Raw genomic sequence first — 23,276 nt, 5'->3', positions numbered from 1 at the left:
CATCATTGACACTATTTATGACTCTTCTCCCTTGGCTGGTAAGTTACGTCCTTGAGTATTTTCTTCCAATGAAAATGTATGTGTAATCCAGTTTTTGAACAGCACTAAATGGTTTGCTTTTCTAAACATTTAATTATGAACTAAAACTTTTTTTTTTTTAATATACCTTAGTTTTACTGGGAAGATTAAAAAAGAAGTGTGGTTCTTGAACACCAAAATAATTCAGCCCTTTAAGCTGTATGAAAATGTCAGCCATAAAGCATAATTCTGACAGGCACAACTGTTCCACAAAGCAATCAATAAATTAAAAAATAGTATTATTCAGAAGAATACTCATGTCTGAATGGAGCTGAAGAAGACAAGTCTATTTCCCCTCAGAAAGTCTCATATTGATATGGAGAATACATTTTTATGATTACTCCCTATTTGTAATATAGATAATTATGAATCACAGTGGTTTCTTTGTCATGCTGTGACAACAGACACACTATATGGTATGTCTCACCTTCACAGTCCAATTGGTGATGTTTTTGGAATTTAGTACTTACTGACAATTACTGCAGTGACTCAGAAAATATAAGGGCTAAATTTTACTCATCACTTTTTCCACTGCAAACACAAAGATTCATCTGTAAATGTATGAGTAAGCTTTTGCCATTTTACCTTCTTAGAATGTTAAGTTCGTCCTGTTTCTTAATGATTGTATTTGTACATTATGACAAAATTTTGCAAAATAAGAACAAAAATGTGCCATCCTCTTCAGCTTTCTCAAGGAGAAGAATATTTTCATCTGTAGCAATAGTTTCACCTATTTATATTGCATAGAAAAAGGAAACCTGCCTTTGTCCTCATAGTAATATTTGCCCTTTGTTTTTGACAGGCAATATTTTCAAGTGTTTTGACACTTTATTATCAAATAAAGAAGCCTCATCAACCCATCCTTCAGCTGTATGCCCAAAACCAGACTTCTTGCAGTGAAAGACATGGTGAGAGTCCCCATTTGTATGGGAATTCCTGGTCAGAACAAACCATCACATCCAACTTGCATGTGTACAATTGCTTTAATTCATTTGAAAATCCCACAGGAATATTATTGTCTCTTCTATTTCCTTCAGTGCATAGTTTCCTCTTAAAAAAGCTGACCAAAGCAACCAGAGAGATTTTCTTTTTAAATAACTGTATTTTCAGTGGGGTAGTGCTGAAATGGGAAAGATTATGTCCCTTGTGTGTTTATGCAGCAATCATGTACCAAGAAATTATATTGGGCTTCTTTATCTTTCCTCATCAAACTGTGCAAAAATTGAATGAAATGGCACATAGAATAATACTTTCATGTAATCTTGAAATTAAAAAAAACAAAGAAGTTTTGCAGCACTGTCTGAAATCTAACATTTTGTATAACTTGACTCTTGAGGCACTCTGTTGACTGGCTCATCAAAGACGTTTTCTTCCATCTATATGCTTCCTTTGTAACTACTCATTCACAACAGAATTTTAATGCAAAATGCAGCTGAAATTCAATATGTAATCATAGGGAAAACCAAGGCTACATTGATTTTGTATATTGCAAAAGTCAGAGTCTGTGACTTGAGCACAAACAAAATATTTGTGAGTCAGGCAACAAACTTTACTGGTTTTCTCATACCAAAGTCCCAAACCAATATACTCAACAGCCTCCCCACCCTCTTATGATGCACATTATATTACTGAACTAAGTTAGGACCTATCTGTACTGTCCTCCTCTTTCATACCCTACCCTTCATTCCCTTGCAAAGCATCCCTGTGCTTACTGACCACATCTGTCCTGGAGCTGGGAAGCACAGAGTCTGATATCCATTCCTGTAAGTGTGGTCAGGAGAGGCTGAATCAACCTCTGTACTGAACGTGACAATAGCCTGCTCCCAATGCCTGTGAGCATGCACTTAACAGGAGCTGGAAGGCAATTACAAATATCCCTCCCCCTATCTTTCAGGTGAGATGTATGACTTTGAAGTTAGGCAGCCTCCTGAGCTGGAGATGAACTTACAGCCTAACAACTTCCTTACTGTCTCTCATCTGGACTACTTTTATTTTCCTTTAAATTTTCTACTGAGTGCTTTTGTACGAGTTATCTTCACAAACTTCCAAAGCAGATGTTAAAGGGCACTAGCAGTGTGAACTAGGGAAATGCAGCTGAGAGTAAGTAGGGGTCTGAATGTCTGAAATAGCATTGGTTCAAGAAAGAGAAGTTCTGACTGCAGATGGTAATGGTGCATTTTTCAAGACAGTAATATTCCCTCTGTCACTGGAAGTTCCGTGACCTCCTGGAAATACCACTCAAGACTTTCTTTGAAATGATTGTAAAATGCTGAGGTTTTTTGCAAGATTTATCATGAAAAACATCTCTGGGCCTCTCTTGGTGGCCACTTGACAGGTGATGGAGCAGCTGCTGGCACTTTTGAACTGATGCTTCTTGAACTTATGCTGGTAATGATACAGCAGTGAGCTGTGACTGTGATGATATGTAAGTGAGAATAAATTGCCTTTATGGTTTTGCACTGAAGTAGCTGATCAGGCATGTCTCCAAGATGTCTCTTCAATGCAAGACCCTGAAAGAATAAAAGAAAGCGTACTTTACTGCTGAAAATAGCTGCAAATCAGCATCTACTTCTTGTAAACTCAGGCTAACTGATATTTTTTTGCTATAAGGGACTTCTTAATGTCCAGAAAGTATCAGATCTTCATGTCAGTATTGAAAAAGTTGCAGGCAACTACAGGAAGGAAAGGCAGCAAAGGATGGAGAAAGAACCTTGCCCTCTGAGAGAGGGCAAAGAAAGTCAGTAGCTGATGTAGCAGAGGTCCCAAACAGCAGAAGGAGGGAGGATGTGCTCCTGTATGTGGCAGATATGAGAGTACTCTTGCAAAAGGGATGCTGCCTTTTTTGGATGGTGGATGAAGCAACATCAGAATTCAAGAAGATCCTGCACAGCATGGAGCTAAACTTTCAGAAAGAGAGCTCTGCCTTTTGAATTGCTACAAAACTGAAATGGGATCACATTTCTGTAGTGTCTTTATGAAGCTAAAATTTCTTTTCCCCACTGCTAGTACTAGAATGAAACTTCTGTGCTGCCTGGAGTTTCTTGGTTTTGATGAATAGGAAAAACTCCAACATGCTTCCCTATTAACTAGAAGGAGGATATTAGCATTGCTAATTCCAGTGTGAATGTTTTCTGGTGGTCTGTGGAGGACTGATTGGATCACTCTCCCTTTTTCACTTGCTGGCTGCCAAATGCCTACAGGAGGAGTTAACAGTACTTAAGTAACTCTTCTAACACGACTTTCCTACATACAAGGCCTGCAATTGCGTGGATGGTGTTTGTGTGGAGGGGTTGTCCAGCTCTGAAAAGGAAGGGAAGCAGTCACCAGGGAATCTCTCTAGTAAGAACTGCTTCTCTTGCCTAATGCAATGTAGCTTAGACAAGTGAATGGATTCCATTTTTGCCCCTGATAGGCCATGAACTGAATTACTTCAGACAAATTTGACTAGGAAAATGGACACAGAGAGGTGATGGCTCTTTTTTTTTAAAAAAAAATAAAAAAAAATCATAGCTTTGCTGTTCTTATATAGAAAAAAACAGAATGGTGTATGCTTTGCAGGTGCTAGGGTAGATATTAATTCAGTCTAATACCTGGTGTTAGGGAGGTTTTAAAATCACAGTTACACTTTTTTTCTCTTACTAGATCTCTAATACTGGAGCTACAGGGAGCATCCTGATTTCAGTCCTTCCTCTTGCATCCAGCAACCAATATTAGTAAACTGCAGCTTTAATGTGTATGATCTGTATTGAAAACTATAGAAAGATTACAGTTACAAAATGCAATTTTACAGACCCTCTAAACAAGCAATGACTTTAAAACTCAGATACCATAATGGAAAGCCTGCCTTCTATCCCAGAAGAGCAGAATCTCTAATACACCTAGTTTCATGAATACAGTTAGAAAGACTAATTGCTTAAAATATTCACAGGCTATTGTTATATAGTTAGACTGTTCTGGTGTTATTATTTATCACAAGACTAAGTGCAATTCAAACAATTTAAAAGAAATTCAGCAAAGAATAACCGCTTGATGTGCTGCCACATGAACGGGCTTGCAATTTACAAATAACCCTCCAGATGGCTCTTGGAGCAGGCTGCAGCAATTTACTGTTGAGAACTGTGAAGTACTGCCTGGTAATGATGAGATCAACTCAGATAGACTAACATAAGTGGCGCTGAGTTATTGAAATAGTTGGATGGCAGAGCCGGCAAAATTGCATAGCTTAGTGCTCCAAAAGGAGATGAAGGCAATGAGTTTGGATCATTACTTAACCAATGTTGCAGATAAGGTGATGCCATTGGACTGATCCAATGAAGAAAAGAGCCAGTTTACCACTGCTGGGTAAATTTTTGACCCCAGTGGACTTCATAGACTTTTGTGTGGCCAGAGCCTCCACTTATTTTTTCCAAACTTGTATTAATCTCCTCACAGTTGTAAAACAGAAAGTCATTTGTTCTTACTTGTTTGGACACTCATACCCTTTCTTCTTGACTTTTGCCAGCTTTTGGTGATACTCATGTCTGGGTTTGTCCTGAAATGTTTTGGGGATATGTGATTTTTCCTTGGGCAGAGTTTGTGTTAATAGTTTAAAGTGTTTGGGAGTTGAAAAATGTATTACAGGCGCATAAAATAATAATGTAATGGTAATGGCACGTTGGAGAAGAATTTAATAGCACAGGGGGAGAGAGGGTTCCCTAGCCCCCCCAGGGCAGGAAAGAAGGAGCTGCTGATGTGCAGCAGCTCTGACTCTGTGTGGGCTGGGACAAGAGTGACAGCGGCCAAAACCCTCACATACAAGAGTAGCCCCCAGGGACTGCGAGCAACCTGGACTGTGGCGAACAGGGCGAGCAAACAGGACATGGCGCGTCAGAAGGGCATGGCGCATCAGTTTGCGCGGCAGTTCACGCAGGCAGGGCGAGCGGGTAGGACGCAGTCCCCATCTGCTCTCAAGAGGCCAGCTCACCTAAGGGCAGTCACCCTCCCAGAAGCACTAGAACTAGCCATGGTCTCCACCCGGCTGAAAGCTGTTGCTAGAAAGAACATGGTGACCCAAACCGAGTGCCCACGTAAACATGCAGCTGTCCAAGTCTCTGGCTGCAGGGAGTGCCTGAGCCTATCACTGCTACTGGAGGGTCGCAGACATACCACCTGTGTGCGGTGCGAGCAGGTGGGTGATCTACTCAGCGTGGTGGCAGAGCTAAAAGAGGAGGTGGAAAGACTAAGGAGCATCAGGGAGTGTGAAAGGGAGATTGACTGGTGGAGCCTCACCCTGCCATCCCTGCAAGACAGGTACCGGGGAGGTGCTCCACAAGTAGCTCCGCAAGTAGCAGCAGACCCCCTACCCTCTTGCCATCAGGGAGAAAGAGGGGACCTAAGAGACACGGAGGAATGGAAACAGGTCCCTGCTCGGAGTGGCAGGTGGATCTCCTCCCAGCCTACATTGCCCTCCCAGGTGCCCTTACACAACAGGTTTGAGGCCCTGGAACTTGAGAGACAGGAAAATGAGGCCGTGGGTGACAGCCCATCCAGCTGATTGTCTAAAGTGAGTCAGTCATCCTCAGACCTCAAGACTGCCTCTGCCAAGAACAAAAGAAAGGTCATTGTCATAGGCGACTCCCTTCTGAGGGGCCGATATGCTGACCTGACCCTACCCACAGGGAAGTCTGCTGCCTCCCTGGGGCCTGGGTCAGGGACATTACTAGGCAGCTCCCTGACCTGCTATGGCCCTCTGACTATTACCCACTTTTGGTATTTCAGGTCGGCAGCGATGAAGTTACAGAGAGAAGCCCAAGGGCTATCAAAAGGGACTTTAGGGCATTGGGGTGATTGGTCCAAGGAGCGAGTATACAGGTGGTATTTTCCTCTGTCCCTTCAGTGGCAGCGATAAACACTGCAAGGAGCAGGAAAACCCACCTGATCAACACATGGCTCAGAGGCTGGAGCCATCAGTGGAATTTTGTTTTTTTTGATCACGGGGTGGTCTATTCAGCACCAGGCCTACTGGTGACAAATGGGGTCCACCTGTCTCAAAAGGGGAAAAGGATTCTAGACGAGGAGTTGGCAGGGCTCATGGAGAGGGCTTTAAGCTAGATCTGAAGGGGGAAGGAGATGGAACCAGGCTTGCTAGAGATGAGCCTAGGGGCACCATGTCAGAGATGGGGCTAAGACCAATAGCCCAGATGAAGTGTAACTACATCGCCGGTGACGAGCTATGGGAAGGCAGGACACAGTCAGAGGGGTTGTGTGCTAGTAAGATTCTTCAGTCTGCTCCACGAGGTGCTGGGTATGTGGGAACACATTTGAAATGCTTCTATACCAATGCACGCAGCATGAGGAACAAGCAAGAAGAGCTAGAAGCCTTGGCTCAGTCCCAGTGCTATGACATCATTGGCATAAGTGAAACCTGGTGGGAAGAGTCCTGTGACTGGTGTGCTGTGATGGATGGTTACGGGATCTTCAGAAGACACAGGCAGGGCAGGAGAGGTGGGAGGGTGGTGCTCCGTGTAACAGAGGGGCTGGACTGTATGGAGCTGTCAGTCAGTGACGACACGGTTGAGAGGCTCTGGGTAAGGATTAAGGGACAAGCAAATAAGGGGGATGTGGTTGTGGGAGTCTACTATAGACCACCCAGCCAGGACGACACCACTGATTAATTATTCTTTAAGGAACTAAGAGAGGCCTCTAAATCAACTGCCCTTGTCCTTATGGGGGACTTCAGCTTGCCGGATGTCAACTGGGAACACCACACAGATGATACCAGCAGGTCCAGGAGATCCTGAAACATCTTGATGGTAACTTCGCAGTACAGCTATTAAAAGAGCCGACAAGGAAAGGTGCCCTCCCAGATCTGTTACTCGTGAACAGAGAAGGTCTCATGGGGGAAGTGGCAATTGGTGGCCGTCTTGGCCATGGTGGTAGAATTTAACATCTTTGGCAACAGGAGGAATACTGCCACCAAAACTTCAACCATGGATATAGGGAGAGCAGACTTCAGGCTGTTCAGGGAACTGGTCAGTCAGGTCCCCTGGGAAACTGCTCTTGAAGGCATCGAGGTCCATCAGTGCCAGTCACTTTTTTGGCTGACCATGGATCTTCTTCTAGAGCTTAGATGGAAAAAGAAAGTGTACGCCTGCTGGAAGCAGGGTCAGGTAACGTGGGAGGACTATAGGAATGCTGCTCACCTGTAGGGAGAAAATTCGTGCAGCCAAATCTCAGTTAGATTTGAAGCTGGCCAGTACTGTGGGGGACAATAAAAAGGGCTTTTTTAAGAATGTTAATAACAAAAGGAGGACCAGAGAGAATATTGGCTTGTTATTCAACAAGAATGGTCACCTTACAAACAGGGTTATAGACAAAGCAGAGGCATTTTAATGCCTTCTTTGCGTCTGTCTTCAACACTGATGATGGGCTCTGGGACCCCAGCTGCCCCGAGTTGGAGGACCGTGACTGCGGTAACAATAAACTCCCAGCTGACCCTGAAATTTTGTGGGACTTACTTACTGCTCCACCTGGATGCATACAAGTCCATGAGGCCCAATGGGATTCATCTCAGGGTGCTCAGAGAGCTGGCTGATGTCATTGCGAGACCTCTCTCAATTATTTTTCAACAGTCTTGGAGATGTCCCAGTTGACTGGAAGCTGGCAAACGTTGTTCCAATCTTCAAGAAGGGCAAGAAAGAAGACCCTGGTAATTACAGGCCTGTCAGTCTCACTTCAGTGCCTGGTAAAATTATGGAGAAAATTATGCTGAGAGTTACTGAAAAAGACCTGAAGGACAATGCAGTCATTGGTCACAGCCAACATGGGTTCGTGAGAGGAAGGGCCTGTTTAACAAACTTAGTTTCCTTTTATGACACGGTCACCCATCTAGTTCACCAAGGGAAGCCAGTTGATATAATTTTTTTAGATTTCAGTAAAGCTTTTGATACTATCTCTCACAGTATCCTTCTGGACAAAATGTCCAGCATACAGTTTGACAAAAATATAGTGAGATGGATGAGCAACTGGCTGATGGATCGGGCCCAAAGAGTTATGGTAAACGGCGTTACATCAGGCTGGCAGCCAGTCACTAGTGGGGTTCCCCAGGGCTCGATTTTAGTGCCAGTTCTTTTTAATGTTTTCATAAATGACTTGGATGTAGAACTAGAAGGTGTGTGAGCAAGTTTGCAGATGACACCAAATTGGGAGGAGCTCTTGATTCTGTCGAGGGTGGAGAGGCCTTGCAGAGCGATCTGGACAGACTGGAGAACTGGGCAATCACCAACTGCATGAGGTTTAACAAGAGCAAGTGCCGGATTCTGCACTTGGGAAGGGGCAACCCTGGCTATACATACAGACTGGGTGATGAAACGCTGGAGACCACCCATGCTGAAAGGGACTTGGGAGTCTTGGTCGACAGCAAGTTGAACATGAGTCAACAGTGTGCCCAGGCTGCCAGGAAGGCCAACTGTATCCTGGGGTGCATCAAGCACGTCATTGCTAGCCCATCTAGGGAAGTGATTGTCCCACTCTACACTGCGCTGGTGCAGCCTCACCTCGAGTACTGCGTGCAGTTTTGGGCGCCACAGTACAAAAAGGACATAAAACTATTGGAGAGTGTCCAAAGCAGGGCGACAAAGATGGTGAAGGGTCTAGAGGGGAAGACAAATGAGGAGAGGCTGAAGTCCCTTGGTTTGTTCAGCCTAGAGAAGAGGAAACTGAGGGGAGACCTCAGCGCGGCCTACAGCTTCCTCACAACGGGGAGCGAAGGGGCCGGCACTGATCTCCTCCCTCTGGTGACCAGTGATAGAACCCAAGGGAATGGAATGAAGCTGCAACGGGAGGTTTAGGTTGGATATGAGGAAAAGGTTCTTCACTGAGAGGGTGGTCAGGCACTGGAACAGGCTCCGCAGGGAAGTGGTCACAGCACTGAGCTTGACTGAGTTCGAGAAGTGTCTGGATAACACTCTCAGTCATATGCTCTTATTTGGCTGGTCCTGTGTGGACCTTATGGGTCCCTTCAGGATACTCTATGATTCTATGATTCTAGAATATCATTCTAGATAGCGGCTTTTCCTTTGTTATGCCAGAATGTTGCAGTAAGAACTTATTCTGTACAAAGAATGTTTAAGTAATGAAATCCGTAACAGAAATGTCTGCTCATGTGTATTTCTGCTGGTGTAGTTCCTCTGACAGCTACCGTGTGCAAATTTTGCGCAGCCTGTAATTATCTGAACAGCTGGACTAACGTTGTGCTGGTCTGAATCTTGATCTTAGGCAGAATGTTCCTTTCAGGTTTATGAATAAGGTCATCATGAGCATGTTAGCCTTGACAAGGTATTCTTTCTGCTATGGGATTACATTACACTAAAAAAACAAACTGCTGTTACAAGAAGTGAGTTTTGTTTGGTAAAGAGAAAATATCTTTTAAGGCTTTACAAAGATATTGTAAATCTATATACATTTTAAGCATATGTGTTGTGAGAGTTATTTAAAATAATAAAGAGTTATTTAAAAGACACTTATTTCGGAATGTGAAGGTGTTGGCATTTTTTAACTGACTACTGCTGTCTTAATTTTTCTCTAAATCTGACGGATAAATGCTGAGATACTGCTGCATCAAATTTCAAACCAATCTCAGTTTAGGTTTCATGTGACAAATAGTCACATTAATATCTTAAATGCCTATATACCTTCTTTGAATATGCTGGGCCTGTAGGCATTGCTCACATGATTAACTTTGCACTTACTCAGTTTTCTGTGCCGGACACTTAATTGCTAAATGTGGATAGCATTAATACCTGCACAAAAAAGCAGCTGCTTAGAAAACATACAAAGGCATTGAATGTCAGAGGAAGGGTGGAAGGCCAGTGCCACCTTTTGCCCTTCTCTCCTCCACAGGCAGCACCCAGGGCACTCAATGTGCCCTCACTCGATGGGCTGTAGCCACATGGTAGTTCTGGTCTTTCTTCCATCACACTCACTGGGCTGATTACAGGCTTCTTGGCAATGTAAAAGTGACTCTGGACAAAGCAAGAATGAAGACCAAATGAAAAGAAAGCTGTCTCAAAACAAGTATCTGGGACAAATGGCCAGCTGAGAGCTCAGGCAGTGGGCTTCACGCTTCTGATGCCACTGAGGAGGATGTGAAAGGCAGCTCTTGCTTCTGAGAGAGACTATGATCTCATCCACCTTGATCCTTCTCATAAATGTAGAGGCAGAAGCAGCAGCTATAACCAAGCCTTCTGTATTTAGCTGTGCAGGTAGGAGGCAGAGAATGAGGTTAGGTGCAGCATATGTTGGCTAGTTGTGCTGGATAAGACAAAAATCTAGCTGGCTGAAGTAGGCAGAGAGGTAGTTCTTACAGAGGTGCACTGAAGTAGTCTGTAATTTATTTGCCTGTGCCTAAGAGTATTTTGCAGCTCTGTGGCGACTTAGCAAATATAGAAACAGGCTCTTTCAAATTGTTGGCATCTTCTTTTACAGATTCCTGAAGTGTGCTTGCCCTTAGTAATGGCTAAGATAATAATGTTTTTGTGAATCCAGCATCAAGGAGCCCATTTAGGAATTTTAAAAGTTAATATAGCATTGATGAAGTTCTGCATAATAAAATAACAATGCAGGTATGTTAGCTGGATGGTATGTTATGCCAAGAAGCTCCAAATGCTATGGCTGTGCAGCAGTAGCAGCCTGTATGTAGGCAGAGCTGGCAGAGAACTGGATCAAAATAGATTTTGGTGTGGGCACGTAAATTCCTTGTTTTAAGCACATGTTGAATTATCGTAAATGTTAAGGGGCAGTGTTCAGTAATCTAGCTAAGGGAGGGTGGATTCAGTTGGATAATGGGCAAGAACTCAGTCTCAAAAACATCCTCCCCTCCAGCCAAAAATGGCAGTCTGTGATGTTCTTTGTCATTCAAAACTGGGTATTTTAGGATGTTAGGAAGACACAATTGCTGTGTTCATATGAAGATGTGAATACTTCCTCACATCTCTCTAAATCACATTGAAAAATGAACATTTGATAGTGTCATGGATTAAAGGTGTTTGACAGGGTTACAATTTAGTCAATTCAGAATTTATTAATAGTATAAGGTAAATCAGAGGTTAAATTTTAGCAGCACTTAATGATTGGCTAATTTTAAAGATTTACAAGTAATTCAGTAAAATATATTATGATCAAAACAGTGACAATTACAGATCTGAAGATGACAAGATTCTCACTAACTTACTATAAGGTATCTTAAATCAAAGTGTGTTTTATATATATACATCAACATAAAACACAAGACAAACTGATACAAATGAACAAACGGAGATATTTGTATCCACTGATATATGCCACCCACACTCGTAAATGCAAATGTATATAATTAAACATGAATATAAGTAGAGAGGTGGATGAAGGAAGGTAGCTTGTAGTTAGGATTTCCCTCTTTGAGTTTACAGTAAGTACTCACAATGCATCAGCATTCCTCAACAGATGATGAAGACTCAAGAAGGCTGTAAGCTAGCTTAGTTAAAATTTCCCTCTTTGAGTTTAGAGTAAATACAAAGCATCAGCATTTCTCAGCAGGCGATAGTTGAGACTGGAGAAGGCTGGCTTTGCCCTGGCAGATGATTCTCACTAAGTTTGTGCCTGAGAGGTGTCTCAGCACAGTGGGAATACTGTTCACAGCCCGCTGCAATCCAGGAGAGCTCCAAAGGGTCTCACTTAGGATCACTATTCATAGGGTCTGACATAATTGGCTTTTGTAAAGTACTTTTCCATGTCAGCCCAGGTTGGATGATGACATGTTCTGGTACCTTCCACCAGTTATGCAGACTCAGCACCTTTCTGGTATATCCCTGCTTTGGGCCACAGCTCAGGCACAGGTCTACCTGGTTGTCAGGAGGTGATTGATTATCACTATTGTCCCCAAGTAATAAGGGAACAAGAATGTCACTGTCTGAGCACAGATGTACCAGGCCATTCCCATCACCAAGGAAGCAAGAACAAGGCACATTAAGGGGGTGCCTTAATGCTCTGGTCTGCTGCTCATGTATGTGGCCCAGAAAAAGGGGGAGAGATTGTGCCAAGTACCGAGCAGCTCAAGAGGAGGGGGGAACGCACCACCACAGATAGAAAACATAAGTAGATATCACCAGGGCCATCCTTGCAATGAAAAGCTGTCAAGGATTTCTAACTCACTATTACCTGTTGCATGTGTGTGGTCAAACTAGAAAATCCAAATTATCTTCAAAGTAGTTTTCCTGAGTAAGAAGATCAGAATTCAGTTCCTTAGGGATCAAACATGATGATGTAAAGGTCTGAAACTCACAGTTGAATTAAGGCCACATTATATTACTTCAGCCCCAAAGTGAGTATAACCGTAGTTGACTTACTATATTTAAGGGCATAAAAGAGAACAAAAATCCCATGTCTGTCATTTTAGGTTTAGTCTTTTTTTCCATATTGCCCTTCTGTATGCATTTCATCCCACCTCAAGTCCTGCTAATTTTCAGCATTTTTGGATATAACCAGTTCTATTCTAACTGGAGTGTTTTCTGGCTATCTGGTATTACTTAGTATATTTTCTGATCTAATTATCAGCCATCTGGCTGACGTCGTCCGACATTTCCTAAATAATGTGCTTGAAGCACATGGAGGCATTGTTTTTAAAAGAACCCTTTTGGGATGTCCGTATGTACATGCTGATGGTGCTTTAATGTCTTTATATGTATTTGTATGTGCACATGTGGCTCTTGGCAGTATCCAGAGTCATAGCAATTTGAACCATTGTTAGGGTTTCAGATAAACTCCTTTGGTTGCACTGCATAAAGGCATGCAGCCAAGAGTTGATTAGCTGCCAGATCTCCCTGTCCTCCTCTGACCACCTCCAAAAGAGAGACGGATGAATGACACACGAGTCAGCTCTGGAAGTTCTGCACTCATAATGCAGTGTGTTACGGCATACTGGCTTTGATCTCAGTTGCTATGAGCCTGCTGAGCACCAGACTGCGTAGCTCAGAGGCTGAGGTGTGAGCCGTTCTGCCACTGCTGCAGTGTGTCAGCAGCCTCAAGAGTGGGGCAATGCTGGCAGGTAGGGGTGCCAACTGCTGCCGCTGACCCGGCTCACCCACCAAACATGCATCCAGCACTCTCACAGCATGTTCTTCACATTCAGTTTATTCACATGAACCCCCACCCTGCACAAATTTCCCAGTGGGATATCTAAAATGGATAGAAAGCACTGGTATCTTGTTTTCTCTTTTTGCTCTTAATAACATGCACTATCAGCACCTTTGGGAATATGAGATATAGACATCAACATTTTCTAGGGATTTTTGTCATACCTTGCCCTTGGCTTCTTCCAGTGATTCTTACCTACTTTAAGATGCTGAGGCACTGATTACACACTTGCAGCATGATTGCTTTAGGTCCTAATATCCTTTTGAAGTGGTGTGAAAGAAATGAAGATTACCTCATCTGCTTGCGGAATAGATATTTTACTGTAACAGGTGAAACAAAACCTTTCTTTTAGCTCAAATTCTGCTGTCCAGTGAAAAGATCAATTCACTGTATTAACAGCAACATTTTCCAGCTGAAATCTCCCCACATTGTTATAGGAAGCAGACCAAGGAAATGATGCTGCGTCCGGGAGAAGTATTGAGAATATAATTTGAAAAGATCACGGAAGCTTTAACCAGGATGCTCCAGTACTTAATACTTACTCTTTGTGAAGTGCTCTTCAGTTTTTGAACAGGATATTATCCCCACAGAAGTATTGAGAGAGCAAAATGCATGGACCTGAGCCTCTAATGCTTTCAGTCATTGTGATTTAAGGGGTTATGTAGACCCTTGAGACATCTCAGGCCAGAACCAATCTCTGTTCCAATTTATATTTCCTTGCATCTGATGGTGATGTTGTGCATATTACAGGAAATGGCAATAAAATAATTTGGTGTATAGCATACCCTGTCTGCTTTTACATTTTCTTGCCTTTTAGGCAGAACATGTCATACCTTAAATGCACTAATTTTTAGGTAATACACCTTGCAAAATCTCAGTATTCTTTCCAGGTTACATCTTAGGTAAGTGATAGATAAGAATGTAAATGCAACTTGTTTTGGTAAAGAAAGAAAGAAAAAATTAGTGTTATGATTTATAAATAAAGCCATTCTTAATCTGAGTTTTTACATGACAGAGGATGAAAAAATATGAATGGGAATGTTTTCAGAATTTGTAAACAGGGCTAATCTGGCCATATATCCTGGATAATTCTCCATCCTTGGGACCTGTATGGAAATTAGCAGCTCCGTCCAAAGGAACAAAAGAGGATGGAAAAGCAGGTAACCATACCCACCTCCAACACTACTGTAGACAGGAGTCATAAGTGTGTCTCCATCTGATCTGCAAAGTGAATGTCTAGGTGTTTTGGGTTTGTGTGGCAAGGTTTTGGTAGCGAGGAGACTACAGGGGTGGCTTCTGTGAGAAGTTCTTAGAAGCTTCCCTTATATGTCTGGCAGAGCCAACGCCAATGGGCTCCAAGATGGACCCGCCGCTGGCCAAGGCCAAGGCCATCAGCAATGGTGGTAGCACCTCTAGGATAACGTAGTTAAGAAGGAAAAAACGCCTAGTAGCAGCTTTTGCAGCCAGAGAGAGGAGTGAGAAGATGTAAGAAACTCTGCAGACACCAAGGTCAGTGTAGAAGGAGGGGGAGGAGATGCTCCAGGCACCGGAGCAGAGATTCTCCTGCAGCCTGTGGTGAAGGCCATGGTGAGGCAGGCTGTCCCCCTGCAGCCCATGGAGGAAGGATGAGGGTGTAGAGATTCCACCTGCAGCCCGTGGAGGACCCCACGCTGGAGCAGGTGGACATGCCCTGAAGGAGGCTGTGGCCCCATGGGAAGCCCACGCTGGAGCAAGCTCCTGGCAGGATCTGTGGCCCCGTGGAGAGAGCAGTTCATGAAGGACTGTAGCCCGTGGGAAGGACTCATGTTGGAGAAGTTGGTGAAGGACTGTCTCCTGTGAGAGGGACCCCAGGCTGGAGCAGGGGCAGAGTGTGAGGAGTCCTCCCCCCCTGAGGAGGAAGGAGCGGCAGAGACAACTTGTGATGAACTGACCGTAACCCCCATTCCCCGTCCCCCTGTGCTGCTGGGGGGGGAGGAGGGAGAGAAACTGGGAGTGAAGTTGAGCCTTGGAAGAAGGGAGGGGTGGGGGGAGGTGTTTTAATATTTGGTTTTATTTCTCATTACTCCACTCTGTTTTGCTTGGCAATAAGTTAGATGATTTTTTTTCTGTTTTGCCTGCGAAGGCAATTGGTGAGTGATCTCTCCCTGCCCTTATCTCCACCCACGAGCCTTTCGCTATATTTTCTCTCCCCTGTGCAGCTGAGGAGGGCAGTGATAGAGCGGCTTTGGGGGGCACCTGGCCTCCAGTTAGGGTCAACCCACCACACTAGAGTATAAGAGTCCTTCAGGACTGCAGATAAAATGTATGCCAGCACTTTGGGATCTGCAGTTTTTATCGCTAAGTCTAGGAAAGCTCCTAGACAGTGCTGAGGAGGTAATTTTGTATAAGTCTCTGGTATGGCTCAGCAATTGCATGAACAGATATTCTGAATTCTGCTTATTATTTGGTGTATCATGAATACGGTATAAGAAGATTTTTTGTGTAATGTAATTCTTGGTGTGAAATAGACTTAGGAAAGCAATGAATGTGAGAGGAGGTTAATTTATTCCTTGCTTGCATACAGACAAAAGAATTGGGAAGCGGTTTGTGTTTGAACTGTAGCCCAAATTTCAGTTGTTGGAGGTAGGTTTCGCAGAACATTCTCCTGGTGTATTAAGCAGAGATTTGCAGTTCATGCCAAAAAGGAATTATGACATTGTGATGGGATACAGATATGTGTTATAGGTACTGTAGAGGTGGATGTTGCTTTTGGCACTTGAGCTCAGTTTGTGTAAATAATTCTTTTATTGTGAATAGCTATGCTGTACTGGGATGCTGGTTGCATCTTGAATACCTTGTTTTTCCAGAATGTGTTTCTTGCATCTGCTCTGTCTCAACAAGCTTTCTCTGGTAAATAATTGTGTGTGTGTATGTATTTTCAGGTTCATCTTAACAAAAGAAAAATTGCATCCTTCACTGTTTTCCAAACAAGCTTGAGTGCTGATGTTTCAGATAATTGGAATCAACTACCAAACCATGCTTCATTTTTGTTTTAGAAAATGTAGATTGTTACAGAAAAATACTTTAAGTATGATTTCTAAATGTAATAGTTTGTTCTGTAACAAAATGCATGTTAGAATTGCAAAGAGATACCAAAGTTAAGTTTGTTATAAGAAGCCTCCTACCAACGTAGGCACTACCCTGTGAATGTTCACATATTGAGTAATTTTTTGCACACGTAAAATAGGATTGCTTCTGTGTGTAAAGTTAAGCCAGTAAAGAACCCCTTAAACTATGATGGCACATAAGAAAATTATACCTACAGCATAACTTGAAATAAGCATCACTTATAATACATGAAAGGTCACTCAAAAATATGCTGTCATTCAAAAACAGAAAAATAGAGAAAAAATAAAGATCTGGCTGTTGCCTGCTCGAAAAATCTGCTTACTTTGAGGGTTTTTTGCCTGTCTCATATCTGTGTGAACTCCCTTTTACTCCTGAAGTCTGCATGACATTAGAAACATCTCTGCATCTCACCTAGCGTTGACAAGAAATAGTTTTCTGAGCGGTTTAGTATTTCATCTCAGGTAGAGGACCCAGAGCTCTCCTTTCGTGCTTTCAAAACAATTCAAGAGATACAGAAGTGCATCCCCTCTCTGCTATGCTGTGCACTAGTCCTTACCAAATACTCTTCAATTTAGTTCTTCCATATTTTTTAGCCCTGTACTGAATTATGGATTAAACTATCAGGGAAGTCTCAAGTAGAATCATATTTTTAATAAGCAATAGCTGACCATAATCTTGGACTTGTAGAAATCTGCAAAAACAATACACGTGAATTTCTGTAAGTCTTGGGACTAATTGTCATCTTCTGTATCCTTGCATTATTCCTGTAAGGGGATCTTGCTTTTGAAAGGGAAAGGACTTAGCTTTTAGAGTAAAGTATGCGTAAAAAGTACTTCTTGGATTGGGCAGCCTTTTGGATCCACTTTTGTATGTATTATGAATGATAAAAGTGACTTTGCAAGGTTAAGGAAGCAGAAAATCAGGATCCTTTGTGCAGTTTAAAAGAACATATTTATTCACATGTGAAAATAACTGAACTGTTCAACTATATAAAAATATTGTATATTTTCATCTTTGTTTACCACATCACTTTAAAGCTGGGCTTAGAGAAAGGTGAAGAGGTTCTGGTTTAGCAGAACCTTTGCTGCTCCTGGGACTCCAATCTGTCACTTTTTATTTGTGAGGGATTATTAGACTGGTAATGCAGTGCCTATCCTGCCACTTTCTTTCTTCTCAGCTCCCAATCCCTTTTCCTGTCACCTGCTTTGGGAGTGCTGTGAATTCTGTCCTGCATAGGTGTCCTGGTTTCAGCTGAGAGGATTGATTTTTCTTCATAGTAGCTAGTGTGGGGATATGTTTTGGATTTGTACTGGAGACAGCATTGATAATATAGAGATGTTTTTGTTCTATGGACTTATTGTTGAGCAGTGTTTACACGGGGCCAAGGCCTTTTCTGCTTCTTGCACTGCCCTGCCAGTGGGATGGCTGGGGGTGGACGAGAAGTTGGGAGGAGACACAGACAGGACAGGTCACCCAAACTGACCAAAGGGATATTCCATACTATATGACGTCATGCTCAGTTTATAAGGAGCTTGGGGGAAGAGAGAGGGGGGGCGGTGGCGTTCGGAGCAATGGCGTTTGTCTTCCCAAGTAACCATTACACATGACGGAGCCCTGCTTTCCTTGAGATGGCTGAACACCTGCCTGCCCATGGGAAGTGGGGAATGAATTCCTTGCTTTGCTTTGCTTGTGTGTGTGTGGCTTTTGCTTTACCTATTAAACTGTCTTTATCTCAACCCACGAGTTTTCTCACTTTAACTCTTCCAATTCTCTCCCCCATCCCGATGGGGAGGGAGTGAACGAGCGGCTGTGTGGTGCTCAGCTGCCAGCTGGGGTAAAACCACGACAATAGGTGTAAGAAGCTGTGGTGGGTTGACCCTGGCTGGGTGCCAGGTGCCCACCAGAGCCGCTCTATTACTGCCCTTGTTCACTAGACAGGGGAGAAAAAGTATAACGAAAAGCTTGTGGGTCGAGATAAGGACAGGGAGAGATCACTCACTAATTATCATCACGAGCAAAACAGACTGAACTTAGAGAGGAAATTCATCTAATTTATTACTAAGCAGAACAGAGTAGAGGAATGAGAAATAAAACCAAATCTTAAAACACCTCCCCCCACCCCTCCCATCTTCCCGGGCTCAACTTCACTCCCGGCTTCAACCTCCGCCCCCCTCAGCAGCACAGGGGGACGGGGAATGGGGGTTACAGTCAGTTCATCACATGTTGTTTCTGCCGCTTCTTCATCTTCAGGGGGAGGACTCCTCTCAACGTTCCCCTGCTCCAACATGGAGTCCCTCTCACAGGAGACAGTCCTTCACGACCTTCTCCAACGTGAGTCTCTCCCACGGGCTACAGTCCTTCATGAACTGCTCCAGCGTGGGTCCCTTCCACGGGGTGCAGACCTTCAGGAGCAAACTGCTCCAGCATGGGTCCCCCACAAGGTCACAAGTCCTGCCAGCAAACCTGCTCTGGCGTGGGCTCCTCTCTCCACGGGGCCACAGGTCCTGCCAGGAGCTTGCTCCAGCGTGGGCTTTCCACAGGGTCACAGCCTCCTTCAGGGCATGTTCACCTGCTCCAGCATGGGGTCTTCCACGGGCTGCAGGTGGAATCTCTACACCCCCTCATCCTTCCTCCATGGGCTGCAGGGGGACAGCCTGCCTCACCATGGTCTTCACCACAGGCTGCAGGGAGATCTTTGCTCTGGTGCCTGGAGCACCTCCTCCCCCTCCTTCTGCACTGACCTTGGTGTCTGCAGAGTTTCTTACATCTTCTCACTCCTCTCTCCGGCTGCAAAAGCTCTGTCTAACTGTTTTTTTTCCTTCTTAAATGTGTTACCACAGAGGCGCTGATGGGCTTGGCCCTGGCCAGCAGCGGGTCCGTCTTGGAGCCGGCTGGCATTGGCTCTGTCAGACACAGGGGAAGCTTCTAGCAGCTTCTCACAGAAGCCACCCCTGTAGTCCCCCGCTCGGCAACCAAAACCTTGCCACGCAAACCCAACACAGAAGCATAGAATAGAAATGCAGAGCCACTGAGGTTGGAAGGCACCTCTGGAGCAGGTTTACAACAACCCTCCAGCGCAAGGAAAGGATCAACAGGTTGCCCAGGCCATGTCCAGTTGAGATCCTGCTGAGCTTTCCCTTTTCCATGCTAAACAAGACCCAGCTCCCTCAACCTCATCTTCTACAAAAGATACTCCAGTCCCCTCAACAGTTTTGTGGCCCTGCACTGGACTTGCTCCAGTATTTCCATGTCTCTCTTGTACTGGGGAGCCCAGAACTGGACCCAGCACTACAGATGTATCTCACCAGTTCTGAGAAGAGAGGAGAGATCACTTGCTTGACCTGGTGGCAAAGCTTTTCCTAGTGCAGCCCAGGAGGCTGCTGCCTTTCTTTGCCATAAGGGTGCATTGCTGATTCATGTTCAATTTGTTCACTAGGATCCTGAGATCCTTCTCTGCAGAGCTGCTTTCCAGCTGGCCAGACCCCAGTGTATACTGGTGCCTGTGGTTATTCCTGCTGAGGGGCAGGACTTTGAATTTCCATTTGTTGAACTTCTGTTTGCCCATTTCTCCAGCTTGTAAAGTCCATCTGAATGGCAGCACACATCTGATATTTTAACTCTGATTCCCAGTTTTGTATCACCTGCAAACTTGCTGAGTATACACTCAGTCCCACCATTAATGATAAGTTTAAACAGTGTTGGTCCCAGTATCAATGCCTGGGGTATACTACTGACAACTGGCCATTGTAGCCCTTTAGGCCTGACAGTTCTGTCATTTTTCAGTCCACCTCTAGTCCACTTACCTAGTCTGTACTTGGCCAGTTTGCCTAGTAGGGTGTGATGGGAGGCAGTGTGGAAAGCCCTGCTAAAGTTAAGACAAAACAACCTCTCCTGCTCTCCTGTCATGCAATAGGCCACTCATAACAGAATACTATTAGGTTGTTCAGGAATGATTTCCTCTTCATAAATCCATGCTAACTACTCCCAATAACGTTCTTGTCCTTTATATGTTTGGATTGTTTTGTCCATCACCTTCCTGGGAGTAAAGGTGAGGCTAATCAGCATGTAGTTCCCCAGATCTCCTTCTTCCCCTTCTTCTAAATAGGAGCGACATTTGCTTTGTTTCAGTCCTTAGGAACACTCTGTCCCCCTAATTCCAGTGATCTTTCAAAGATGATTGAGAAAGCCTCACAATGGCATTGGTCGGCTCCCTCAGCACCTGTTGGTGCATCCTATCAGGTCCTGTGGACTTGCATATGTCCAGGCTGTTGACATGTTCCCTATCCTGGTCCTCCTCTACAAGGGTTAAGTCTTCTTGCTCTGCACTTTCTCACTGGTGTCCTCACAACCACCTGGACAAGGACTCTGCATTGGCTAAGGAACCACCCAAATACTGACATTACACCCTGCCTAAATCAGTGGTAAGAAACTTCAGTGCCCTGCACTCAGAAATACATGCTAAGGACATGAATCCTTCAGGAGAAAGTGGAGGGCTCATAGTTTATAGAAGAAATCTGGTAAAAATATGCGCCCATTGACTAATGCATGGAACACAATGCGTTTTAATACTGTACACATGTGAAAGAAGGAAAGAAAGAAAGAAAGAAAAAGAAAGAAAGAAAGAAAGAAAGAAAGAAAGAAAGAAAGAAAGAAAGAAAGAAAGAAAGAAAGAAAGAGAAAGAAAGAAAGAAAAAGAGAAAGAAAGAAAGAAATGGAAGCCAGGACAGTGCACAGAAGTTGTACACCGGAGAGCTGTCAGTTCATGTGCTTCTCAAGGCACTGTGGGAAGCTGACAAAATAAGTGAGTTCTTTGCAGAATAGTCACACACTATGGTAGCACAGGCACAGACTGAAAGGGGCTGCTTCCTGCCTGAAGTGCACTTTGTTGATTTAGAGCTCAACACACTGGATTCATTCAGGAATTCATCACGTTTTTCTGTTCAGCCCCCATACCTTTGTGTTTTAGAGGTTTTCACCTCTGGTCAGTCTGATGTGGGTTCTCATCCCATCGAAGTTAATGGGATCACCTATATGTACGGTAAGAAGACTGAGACTTTGAAATGATAAAGCCAGACCACTGTGGATGGATGAGCACATTGAAGCTTTGTCACCAAAATTTTATCATGGCTGCTAAGGAATAGTAAATGCTATGTCTCCTAAGTTTCTGCAGTAAATTTAGCCATTTAATTTACTTCCAGGAACATGGGGCTACTTAATAGCAGAGTTCTCCTTCCCTTCCTCTCTGTGAATGCCTCTTTCTGTCATGTATAAAACTTTAAAAGAAGTTTTACTGTATTCCTGCTGCTAAAGATTGTGAAATGCTCAGGTCTGAAATCTTTTAACTGAGTGATGACTTGGTCATTGAAACCTTTACGGAAAACAAGTGCTACCTGGCTCTTACTAGAATCAGATATTCTGCAGAACATGGACAATTATTTCCTGTATCAGCATCTTGCTAATTGCTGTGATTCGAGTGTGTTTTTGAGGATTTGTACTTTAAATATTTCCCACCTGAAAGCCTTGTGGTGTTAAGGGAGGAATCCCCGTGCCCAAGTGGTACTGAGTTTCTGCAGGGTGTTCATGTGAAAACTGTGTGGTATTTTTGCAGTTTCGATCATGACTGGTCCATACCACATATGGATGATATGAAGATAAGTTCATTTAATTCTTCCCTGCATTAGTGACTTGCCTGCATTAAGAATATTCCTAAGATAGTTTTTCCTATGAAATTTCCTTGGTTGTCCTGTCTTGGGGCATCATGTCTGCCTTGAGTACTCTTTCCTCTAGGACGTGTGCTGGTGGCAGTCAGCACAGAGCGTGGAAGAGACTTAGACCTGTGTTCACAGTGTAAAACTACTCTAACAATAGTCTGATTGTTGTTTTTGAAATATGCATCCCAGAGCCAGTCCATTTCAGCCCTTAGCAGATACCAGTAATTGTCTCTGGCCTGTAGCACTTGCAGCAGCTTCAGACTGCCTGGACCATGTGGCAATGCACTCCCGGAGCTCTCAGCCTCCTGATTTCACTGCTGTTTGCTACTAGATATGGCTACATTTGTTTGTTCAAGGTTAGACTTACAGGCATGTACACAAATGTTCGTGGTTTCATTGGGTTTCCTCTTTCCTATAAGTCAAGATGAGGACTTCAGTGTCTCTGAAAACTTATATAACATAGGTAGAAAATAGACATAACTTTATATTTGACTGGCTTGGTTTATGTCAGGGTCTATCCTTAGTTGTCGTGCAGTCAGCCAGTGAACGGTTTTGGCTCCAGCACTGACCTGAACAGAAGAATCAAAACCTTCGTTTACATTGGTGGAAGGTAGTTTGTTACTTTGGTTATTAATACTGAAGAGATGCCATGCACTATGAAAGTCAGGCGGAATATCTTTTGGTATCTGATGCAAATTAAGATTATGGGCTGCAGTCCTGCATCTACCCGACCAAATGTGAGTACAGAATGCAGGAGAACTATTTGAAGTGTTTGGTTCACAGAGCCTGACTTTCTTTCCAGTATCAGCCTTCTTTCAGGCATAAAATTCAGCATTAGATAATGTACAGTGAGAGTGGCCCTAATTCTCCCTTAGCAATGGAAGGCCATTACTTTATAAAAAATTCTTTTTCTGGTTTCTTTTTTCTTTTTTTTTTTTTTTAATTGCTTGAGGTTTATTTCTGTATGCTCATTTTGCCCTTTCTCATACTTTATCTTTACAGCTTCCTGCTTTCTTTCACAGATTCTTACTGTCGCTGCTATAATTTAAGCATCTTGCAGTTTTCCAACAGATGCTATTTTGGAGATATCCAGACTTACCTACCCAGAGATGGAGTTTAGCCTCTTGGGATCATAATTTTACTTGTTGTATTTGAACTACAGAAAGTGTTTGAATGTTCCAATTGAATTATGACCCTATTGTCCAAAGCAGCCTGTATTTTTATCCTAAG

At 43.6% G+C, this 23,276-nt stretch overlaps 1 long non-coding RNA gene across 1 annotated transcript in view; it reads left to right on the top strand.

Moving 5' to 3' along the window:
* LOC142599463 (uncharacterized) overlaps nt 1-23,276 on the top strand; it is a 94,494-nt gene that overhangs the window by 17,492 nt on the left and 53,726 nt on the right. Inside the window, exon 2 of the long non-coding RNA XR_012833027.1 lies at nt 881-986. This is a non-coding gene — a long non-coding RNA (uncharacterized LOC142599463). The remainder of the gene's footprint in view (nt 1-880; nt 987-23,276) is intronic.

The sequence above is a fragment of the Balearica regulorum genome, chromosome Z (assembly GCF_011004875.1).
Source record: "Balearica regulorum gibbericeps isolate bBalReg1 chromosome Z, bBalReg1.pri, whole genome shotgun sequence".
NCBI classification, from domain to species: Eukaryota; Metazoa; Chordata; class Aves; order Gruiformes; family Gruidae; genus Balearica; species Balearica regulorum.
The sequence above is the reverse complement of the archived record's forward strand: the minus strand, read 5'-3'. Positions and strand labels throughout refer to the sequence as shown.